The sequence below is a fragment of the Otolemur garnettii genome, unplaced genomic scaffold, assembly GCF_000181295.1.
Source record: "Otolemur garnettii isolate 467f Iridium unplaced genomic scaffold, OtoGar3 scaffold00174, whole genome shotgun sequence".
In the NCBI taxonomy this organism is placed as follows: Eukaryota; Metazoa; Chordata; class Mammalia; order Primates; family Galagidae; genus Otolemur; species Otolemur garnettii.
In genome coordinates, this window is record NW_003852569.1 from 2180546 (window position 1) to 2191546 (window position 11001).

Below are 11001 nucleotides of genomic sequence, written 5' to 3' on the forward strand. Positions count from 1 at the left end.
AAAAAGAAAAAAAAAATGCTAACAACAGGTCAGGTATGGTGGTGTCACTGATGAAGAGAGGTTAGGGTGTTCAGGGTAACCAGCACTTTGGGAGGGTGAGACAGGAGGATTGCTTGGTCCCAGAAGTTTAAGGTTGCTATGAGTTAGGTTTAGGCCATGGCACTCTGACCCAGGTGACAGAGCAAGACTGTGTCTCAAAAAAAAAGAAAAGAGGGCAGCGCCTGTGGCTTAAAAGAGTAGGGTGCTGGCCCCATATGCTGGAGGTAGTGGGGTCAAACCCAGCCCTGGCCAAAAACTACAAAAAAAAAAGCAAAAGAAAAGAAAATTGCTGGCAAAAGTTACCTATAGGCAGGTAAGTGGGTTTAAGGTATGTATTTGGAGGATTTGTACTTTTCACAGTTTGTCTCTGTATTCTTTGAATGTTTTTAGTCACTCATGCATTTGATTTTCTGTGTATTCTCATTATGTTTATTATATGTATTATTGTTCCTGTGAAAATTTAAGGCAAAATCAGTAATTTGGTGTTTGGTATATTTTTATGAAGCTGCTATTTAAGAATTAGTTACAGTGTGCCAGGCACAATGCTAAGCAGTTTTTATGTGCATCATGTAATTTAATCATCCCAGAAGGTAACTACTTTTACCTATGGTACCTACTATGGTTCACAGATAAACTCAAGAGATGAAGTAATTTGCCCAAGGTCATACAACTGGTAGTAAATGATGATCCGAGGATTGGAATGCAGATTATTGGATATAAGAATTTGAGCTGTGTTCTCAGATTTTCAGTTCACATACATTTTTTTTTTAATTGGCATCATGCATCCTTTGGTCATAAAAATAATGTATGATTATTGTAAAAGATAAAACAGTATGGATATACAAAATCAAATGTAGACATCTCTAAGTGCCATTTCGGAGATAATCACTGTTGACAGTTTATTGTGTAACATTTGCTTACTCCATTGTAACCATGGTATCATCCTTACATCCTCTAGAATGTAACAGGCATGCTCTCACCTCAGCGTCTTTGCAGTTTGCTTAGAGTACATTTCCCCAAGATACCTTTATGATTGTTTATTCCCTTATCTCCTTCTGATTTTTCCTTGGATGTTACATTTTAGCAAGGCCTTCCTTCACTATCTAAAGTTCCAACCTCCTGGCCCAGTGCGGTGGCTCATATCTGTAATCCCAGCACTCTGGGATGCCGAGGCAGGTGGATTGTTTGAACTAACAAATTCAAGACCAGTCTGAGCAAGAGCAAGACCCCGTCTCTAAAATTAGCCAGGTGTTGTGGCAGGTGCCTGTAGTCTCAGCTACTTGGCAGTCTGAGGCAAAAGAATCACTTATATCCAAGAGTTTGAGGTTGCTGTGAGCTATGACAGCACAGCACTTTACTGAGGGTAACCAAGTGAAACTCTGTCTCAAAAAATTAAAAAAAATAAAATAAAGTTCCCAACTCCTACTGTTGGGCCCTATGTACTTCTGATTTGACTTTTCCTAGCTTATTTTTCTTACTGTTAGCATACTATTATGGTAAACAATATGGAATTTCCTATATTGTCCATTTTCACCTATAAAATGGCAATTTCATATTGTCAGCCTAATTTATCTTTTGATTATTTCTCTCTCTCTTTTTCTTTCTTTGTGTGATCAAAGTGGCTTTTATTCCATCTGGGTGGAGGTGGGGTGAAATTCCTGACTGGGAAGAAGTCCACACACACCTCTTTTTCTTTTTCTTGAGACAAAGTCTTTCTTGCCCTCAGTTGGTGCTGTGGCTTGCATTAACCTCAAAGTTTTGAGTTCCAGTGATTCTCTTGCCTCAGCCTCCTGAGGTAGCTGGGACTATGGGTACCTGCTACAATGCTTGGCTAGGAAAAGTCAAATCAGACTTTTTTAGGGCCCAACGGTAGGAGGTGGGAATTTTATTTTATTTTTTTTAACTTTTTGAGGCAGAGTTTCTAAGAGGTAGAGTCTCACTATAGCTCAGGATGGTCTTAAATTTATGAGTTCAGGCAGTCCACCTGCCTTGGCCTTCCAGAGTGCTAGGATTGTAGGCATGAGTCATAGCACCCAGCCAGATTATTTCTCTTTGTCTCTCCCACCTAAGATTCATAAGGGTTAAGATTTTTGTCTGTTCTATTTATTGCTTTATTTTCAGGGCCTGGAACAGTGCCTGGAATAGGCATGGAATAAATACTAAGTCTTTCTAGACTTTTGTTACGCATATAATATTAAAGGATTGTGTTAGATATACTTTTTTGCAGCTTGTTTTTTCTGTAATCATATAGGATGGATAACTTTTTCTTTCAGTGATACAGAATCACTTCAGATTTCTAAAATATATTTTAAAATGTTTTTATTATGGCAGAATATATAGGGTGGCCATAAAGTTCATGTGTGGTTTAAAATAGTTACTGTTTACCATCTTAGCCATGTTTAAGTATATGAGGTTTGCCAGTTAAGTTCATGAACTTGCTACTGTGCATTTACATTGGCAATGCTGCACAACTTAATAAGGTTTTATAACCTTGGCATGTCAGTATCTCACTGCTATATTTGTGTTGATGTGTGGTGGTATCTTGCTGAGTGGCATTCATTGTAGTACATTGTGTGTTTTTGTGCACTGTTGTGAGATTGTTGGAATTTGAGTTAGAGCAACGAACAGACGTTAAATTTCTTGTTAAACTTGGCAAGAGTGGAAGTGAAATCTTGAATGTGTTAGTCCAAGTTTATGGGGATGATGCCATGAAGAAAAACGACAGTGTACAAATGGATTAAACATTTTTTTGGGCACTTGTGGTGCATAATGCAAGGGTACATGTCAGATCTATTAGTATAGAGTATAAATGTCTTAACACAATAATTAAACAAGATGAGGTATATATTAACCAGTGTGATGTAAGTGTTCCTAATTCTATATGAAATCAGCACATTGTACCCCATAAATACATTAATATATACATGATCTATGTGTTCATGATTTAATAAAAAAAATATAAAATGAACATTTTTTTGAGCAAAGAGGAAGTATCACTGATGAAGGGGGAGTGGCCGGGCATGGTGGCTCATGCCTGTAAATCCTAGCACTCTGGGAGGCCAAGGTGGGTGGATCACCTGTGCCAAAGTGAGACCCCATCTCTAAAAAATAGACAAGTATTGTGGTGGGCACCTGTAGTCCCAGCTACTCTGGAGGCTGAGGCAAGAAAATTGCTTGAGCCCAAGAGTTTGAGGTTGCTGTGAGTTATGATGCAATGGCACTCTACTGAGGGCGACAAAATGAGACTTTGCCTCAAAAAAAATAAAAAGGTCAGGGTGGCCAGTAACAAGCAGAACTGACAAGATACTAGAAAAATTTATCAAATTATGCATTGAAATCGTCAGCTAACTGTGTGAAACATAGCAGACCAAGTAAACATCGATGAAAAATCAGGAAAATATTAACTGAAAATGTTGGCATGAGAAAGATGTGTGCAAAATTGGTACTGATGGAGCTCACTGATAAACATGGTCTCTGAGGGACTTTTTAGCCAGGAAACAAATAACTCTATTGAAACACACTGCTTACTTGATCTGGCCCCCAGTGACTTTTTTTCTTTACTTGAAAATAAAGGAAATACTGAAAGGAAGACATTTTGATGATATTCAGGACATTGAGGGTAGTATAATGATAGGTTTGATGACCATTGCGGAAAGAGTTTCACAGTTGCTTTAAAGGATGGACTAGATGCTGGCATTGGTGCATAGCTTCCCAAGGGAAGTACTTTGAAAGTACTATTCGGGGCTCGGCGCCTGTGGCTCAAGTGGCTAAGGCGCCAGCCACATACACCTAAGGTGGCGGGTTCGAATCCAGCCCGGACCCGCCAAATAACAATAATGGCTGCAACCAAAAAATAGCTGGGTGTTGTGGCAGGCGCCTGTGGTCCCAGCTACTTGGGAGGCTGAGGCAGGAGACTCGCTTGAGCCCAGGAGTTGGAGGTTGCTGTGAGCAGTGAAGCCATGGCACTCTACCCAGGGTGACAGCTTGAGGCTCTGTCTCAAAAAAAAAAGTACTATTCGGCAAATAAGATATGTAGCACTTTTCCTAGGATAAGTTTGCAAACTTAATTGTCAGACCTTATACAGCTCAGTGACATTATATACACTAACACTGTTGTGCATCCTTCACCATCATACATCTCCAGAACTTTTTCATTTTACAAAATGGAAATGCTTGTACCCATACTCTTCTCCCTAGCTTCCGGCAGGAATTTTAGGGTGCAGTGAACTCTGATGCCACTGCCCTCTAGCCTGGGCAACAGAGTATAATCCTGTCTCAAAACAAAAACAAAAACCAACAGAATAAAAAATATAACATAGTACATTACATTGTATTAGATATTGTAAGTAATCTTAGAGATGACTTAAAGTATATGGAAATAATAGGTTATATGCAGATGCTATACTGTTGTATGTAGTATGGTTGGGGGTTTATGCAGGGGAGATGTGGTTCATATGCAGATACTTTGCTGTTAAAGTATGTAGGAGCTATAGGTTTTATGTAGGTACTAATCAAGGGACTTGAAGATCCATGGATATGGGGATCCTGAAACCAATCCCCCTTGTATATTAAAGGACAGTTGTAATGTTGAACATATTTACATAAATTTATTTACCATCTGTGTATCTTTTTGGTGTGTCTCTTCATATCTTTTCTTTTCTTTCTTTTTTTTTTTTAGAGATAGAGTATTACTTTATTCCCCTTGGTAGAGTGCTGTGGCATCACAGCTCACAGCAACCTCCAGCTCCTGGGCTTAGGTGATTCTCTTGCCTCAGCCTCCTGAGAAGCTGGGACTACAGGTGCCTGCCACAATGTCCAGCTATTTTTTGGTTGTAGTTATCATTACTGTTTGGCAGGCCCAGGCCAGGTTTGAACTTGCTAGCCCTGGTGTGTGTGGCTGGCACCTTAACCATTGAGGTATGGGCGCTGAGCTCCTCCTAAATTTTTTTTCAGAATTGCTTTGTTCTAGTTTCGTTACCTTTCTATATAACTTTTAGAAAATCTTATATCTACAAAAGAATCATGGAATTTTGGTAGGAATTATTTTGTTAATTTTTTTTTTTTTTTTCAGTTTTTGGCTGGGGCTGGCTGAGTTTGAACCCGCCACCTCTGGCAGAATTATGTTAAATTTTGATAGGAATTATGTTTATCAGTTTCATAAGAATTGATATCTTTACTGTATTGGGTATTTTTAGTCTATGAACATAGTCCCATGTGTCTCTCCATTTATGTAGATCTTTGATTTCTTTCATCAGTGTTGTGTAGTTTTCAGCATACAAGTCCTAGGCATATTCGTTAGATTTACACCTAAATATTTTTTCTTTCATTAAATGATTATAAATGGTTTTGTATTTTTAATTTTGGTATCCACGTATTAGTTACTGGTTTATAAAAATGCAGTTGAGTTTTGTTTATCTTGTGCCCTTTAACTTTGCTGAATTAACTTATTCTAGGAAAGTTTTTTTGGGGGTAGGGGAGTGTAGATACCTTAGGATTTACGTAGACAGCTGGCATGTAGGGTCAGTTTTATTTCTTCTTTTTGGTCTGTATGCCTTTATTTCCTTTTCTTACACTTGGCAATGGCCAGACCTCCCCACTGTGATTAAGTGATGAGAGTAGATATTCTTGTCTAGCTCCAGTTTTATGAGGGAGGTATCTTTCACCATAGGTATAACATTACCTGTAGGATTTGATTTTCCCTACCCCTGTTTTGTAGGTTTTTTTTTTTTTTTTTTTTTTTTTGAGACAGAGCCTCAAGCTGTCACCCTGGGTAGAGTGCCGTGGCATTACAGCTCACAGCAACCTCCAACTCCTGGGCTCAAGCGAGTCTCCTGCCTCCGCCTCCCAAGTAGCTGGGACTACAGGCGCCCGCCACAACACCCGGCTATTTTTTGGTTGCAGCCATTATTATTGTTGTTTGGTGGGTCCAGGCTGGATTTGAACCCGCCACCTTAGGTGTACGTGGCTGGCGCCTTAGCCGCTTGAGCCACAGGTGCCAAGCCTGTTTCGTAGTTTTTTTTAAAAATTGAATTGAAGATACTTTTCTCTACTTCATTTTTTCAAAGATTTTTTTTTTTAAGAGACAGAGTCTCACTTTATTGCCCCCGGTAGAGTGCTGTGGTATCACAGCTCACAGCAACCTCCAACTCCTTGGGCTCAGGTGATTCTCTTGCCTCAGCCTCCCTAGTAGCTGGGATTACAGCCCTGCCACAATGCCTGGCTATCTTTTGTTGCAGTTTGGCCGGGCTGGGTTCAAACCTGCCACCCTCGGGATATGGGGCTTGCACCCTACCCACTGAGCCACAGGTGCTGCCCTTTCTAAGAGTTTTCATGAAGAACTGGTATTGAATTTGCCAAGTGCTTTTTATTTATTGTTCTATTTGATTGCGTGATTTTTTTTTCTTCTCTAGCCTGTTAATATGGTAGGTTACATTGATTGAACTAGTCAGCATCCCTAGATAAACCACAACTTGGTCATATTGTATAATTCTTTTTGTGTGTTGTTAAATTTTATTTGTCTGTATTTTGTTAAACTGTGTCTGTTTTCATGAGGGATATTGGTCTCTTGGTTTTACTGGGTTTGTCTTGTTTTGCTAGCCTGGCAATACTAGTTTCATAAGATAAATTAAGTATACTCCTCACCTGGTTTCTGGAAGAGATTGTAAAGAACTGGTGTTAATTTTTTTTTTAATAATTGGTAAAATTCTCTAGTGAAATCATGTGGGCTTGGGGATTTCTTGTTTTGTAGTTTTAAATTTACGCTTTGGTTTCCTTCATAGTTATAGGGCCACTGTAATTATAGTTTATGCTATAATTAGTTGTAGTTTGTGCTTTTTTCAAGGAGTTGGTCCATTTTGTCTAAATTGTCAAATTTATATGTTCAAGTTATGTTTAGTATTTACTTATTATCCCTTTGACATATTCAGGGTCTGTAATGTTACACATGTTTTCATTTTTAATATTGGTAATTTGTATTTTCTCTTTTTTTGTCTGTCTTTCTAGAGGTTTTATTGATCTGCTTAAAGAACCAAGGCTTTGTTTCATTGATTGTCTTTATTGCTTTTGTCTTTAAAGTCATTAATTTGGGTTTGGGTTTTTTTTTTTTTTTTTTTTTGTAGAGACAGAGTCTCACTTTTTCGCCCTCGGTAGAGTGCAGCGGAGTTGCTCCAGCAACCTCCAACTCCTGGGCTTAGGCGATTCTTCTGCCTCAGTCTCCCAAGTAGCTGGGACTACAGGCGCCCGCCACAACGCCTGGCTATTTTTTGTTGCAGTTTGGCCGGGGCTGGGTTTGAACCCGCCACCCTCAGTATATGGGGCTGGTGCCCTACTCACTGAGCCACAGGCGCCTCCCAAAGTCATTAATTTATGCTCTTAATTATTTCCTTCCTTCTGCTTGCTTGGTTTTATTTATTTATTTATTTTTATAGGCTCTTGAAGTGGGAGCTTTGGTGATTGATCTGACTTTTCTGCTTTTCTAATGTAAGCATTTTACTGCTATAAATTTTCTTCTGAGTACAACTTTGGCTATGTTTCTTGAATTTTGCTGTGTTGTATTTTCATTTTTGTTTAGTGTTTTTTTTTTTTTTTTTGAGATGGAGTCGCCCTCAGTAGGTGCTGTGGCGTCATAGCTCATAGCAACCTCAAACTCTTGGGCTTAAGTGATTCTCTGGCCTCAGTGTCCCAAGTAGCTGGGACTATAGGTGCCCACCACAATGCCTGGCTATTTTTTGTTGCAGTTGTCATTGTTGTTCAGCTGGCCTGGCTGGGTTTGAACCTGCCAGCTTTGGTGTATGTGGCTGGCGCCATAACCACTATGCTATGGGTGCTGAGCTGAGACTTCCTCTTTTTAAAAAAAAAAAAAATTTCAGATTAAAAACATGAAGGTATAAAAGGATTAGGTAACATTGTTTGCATTTGTTAGGTAAAGTCTAAGTTGTTGAGTCCTTCACACAGGGGGTGTGCTGTAGACCCTGCCTTGTGCCCATTAGGTGAGAATTTACCAATCCTCATCCCCTTTCTTCTCTCTCCTATTCCCTCTCTTTTCTTCCTGCTCTTCCCTCCTTTCTTCTCCTTCTCTGAGACTTCCTTTTTGACCCATTGATTAGTTAGAAGTGTGTTTAGTTTCTGTGTCTGTAGAGGAATGGTTCTCAACCTGTGTGTTGTAACCCACAGGAACAGTATTAAAGGGCCACGGCATTAGGAAGGTTGAGAACCACTGCTGTAGAGATTTTCTCTTTATCTTACTGTTACTGGTTCCATTTTGGTTGGAGAACACAATCTGTATGGTTTCAATTCTTTTGAATTTGTTGACATTTGTTTTATGGCTTAGAATATGGTCTATCATGGTATGTTTTAGGGAAACTTGAATGTGTATCTTCTGTTGAATGGAATATTTTTTGTCTTTTCTGTTCTTTTCTTTTCCCTCCCTCCCTCCCTTCCTTCCTTTCCATTTTAAGATTCATATTTTAACCTTTTTTTGGTTGAGACAGGCTCTTGCTATGTTGTTGCCCAGGCTAGTATCAAACTTTTGGCTTCAAGTGATCCTCTTTGCACTGAGTTCCCAAAGTGCTGGGATTTGTAGGCATGAGCCACTGTGCTGGTCATGGAATATTTCTATAAATGTTAAGTAGATCCTATTAGTTGATGAAGTTGTTGATTACTTCTAAATCTGTGTTGATTTTCTAATTATCAATTGGTGAGAGAGGAATATTTAAGGCTCCAACTCTAATGTTTTCTTCTTTCAGTCTGTCAGATTTTGTCTCACATATTTGTTGCTCTATTGTTTAGTGTGTAAGTATTCAGGGTTACTGTATCTTGGTGGGTTGATTGTTTATTATGTAATGTACTACTCTGTATCTGGTATTTCATTTGCTCTGGAGTCTACTTTATCTGATTATTGTTAATATAGCTTAATACTCCTGCTTGTCAATACTCATGCTTTTCTTTGGTTAAGGAGTACATGATACATCTTTTTCCATCCTTTCCCTTTTAGCCTGCCTTTACTGTTACATTTGTTGTTGTTTTCTTTAGAGATAGAGTCTAATTTTGTCGGTCTTAGCTCACAGTAACCTCCAGCTCTTGGGCTTAGGCGATTCTCTTGCCTCAGCCTCCTGAGTAGTGGGACTACAGGCGCCCGCTACAACGCCTGGCTATTATTTTGTTGCAGTTTGGCTGGGGCTGAGTTTGAACCTGCCACCCTTGGTATATGGGGCCGGTGCTCTACTCACTGAGCCACAGGCACTGCCCTTTACTGTTATACTTGAAGTTAGTTTCATGTAAGCAGCCTGCAATTGGGTTGTGTTTTTAAATTTTTTTTGCCAATCTCCATCAATTGGTGTATTTAGAGCATTTACATTGCATAAAATTATTATGTTTTTTTTTTTACATTTGCCAACATGTCAAAAAGAACCTTTATTACTTTCATTATAGCCTCTTATGCTTTCTTTCCAGATGCCTTTGGAACAGGTACTTTCTGGGCTGGAGCCTTTTGACCCTTCTGAGCTTTTGGAGGAGGTGCTGCCTTCTGGCCTGTGGCTTTCTGGGCAGGAACCTTCTGGGATGCAGCCTTTTTGCCTGCAGTGGTCATCTTTTTTGTTGGAACTTTACCAGCAGCTGCTGCAACAGCAGCAGCATCCTTCACAGGTGCTTTTTTGGGAGAAGCTTTCAGAAGAGCTACTTTTTGAAGCTTCTTAACTTCATTCTTGATTATTCTCTTCCTCATTTTCTTTGCCTTCATAACTTTAAAACGATCAAAGTCTGTCACCTTAGCTTTTCTTTCTCTGGCTTCAATTTTCTTGGCCCATCTTGTCACTGCCCATTTTGTATTTATATCTGCCTTCTGCCAGGCTTGTCGGACATACTTCTGGCAGGCACTGTGTGGGAACTTGAGGATGAAGTCAGTGAGTTGCATGCATTTGAAAGGCATAGCCTGTCTTCTTACCTTAGTGCAGGGTCCATCAGCCAAAGCCCTGTTTTGATCAATAACATCTACAATCTCTACAAGCTTTCCAGTGTGAGGCCCAAAAGAGACGTAGGCCACTCGGCCAACCTCCACGAAGTGCCTGAACACCATGTCGGTGGTGTCTGGCGAGAAGAAAATTATTATTATATTAAAGCTTAAGTCTGCCATTTAATTTTTTGTTTTCTGTTGCTTTAGTTCTTTTTTCTGTTTTTTATACCTTTCTGGTGGTTGTATGAATATTTCTCAGAATCCCATTTTTATTTATCTATAACAGTTTTTAGTGTGTCTCTTTAGGTAGTTTTCTAGAGCTTGCTGTAGGTATTACATTATATGTATATAACTTATCACAGACTACTGTTGTCATTTTACCAGTTTGATAAAGTGTTAGAAAACTTACCTGTCTTTGTTTCTTTACTCTTTCCCATTTATAATATCATTGTTTTAAATATATCCTCTACATATATTTAGTAGCACATTAAACAGGTTTATAATATTTGCTTCAACCATCAAGTATGATTTAACTATCAAGTAGCACATTAAATAGGTTTGTAATATTTGGTTCAACTATCAAGTATGAAAAGAGAAGGAAATCCTGCTGATGTTACCCATAATGTTGCTCACTGTGTTCTTTCTTCTTTCTGGATATTCCAAAATTTCTTCTTTTATAATTTCTATTTCTGTGCAGACAACTTTTTCTTTTCTTTTCTTTTTTCTTTTTTGATACAGAGTCTCACTATGTCGCCTTCAGTAGAGTGCTGTAGCATCACAGATCATAGCAACCTCCAGCTCTTGGGCTTAAGTGATTCTCTTGCCTCAGCCTCCCAAGTAGCTGAAACTACAGGTGCCCGCCACAACACCCGGGTATCTTTTGTTGCAGTTTGGCTGGGGCTAGGTTCGAACCCACCACTGTCCATATATGAGGCCTGTGCCCTACCCACTCAGTCGCAGGTGCTGTCCTTTTCCCTTTTCTTTTCTCTTCTTCTTCTTTTTTTTTTTTTTTT

General features: G+C 39.1%; 1 protein-coding gene and 1 pseudogene across 6 annotated transcripts in view; one reads left to right on the forward strand and one right to left on the reverse strand.

The window, feature by feature from the left end:
• ARNT (aryl hydrocarbon receptor nuclear translocator) overlaps nt 1-11001 on the forward strand; it is an 85025-nt gene that overhangs the window by 7688 nt on the left and 66336 nt on the right. The window lies entirely within an intron of this gene.
• LOC100950043 lies at nt 9412-10111 on the reverse strand (annotated as a pseudogene). The gene has a single exon (XR_001161723.2). The product of XR_001161723.2 is annotated as a 60S ribosomal protein L14 pseudogene (transcript).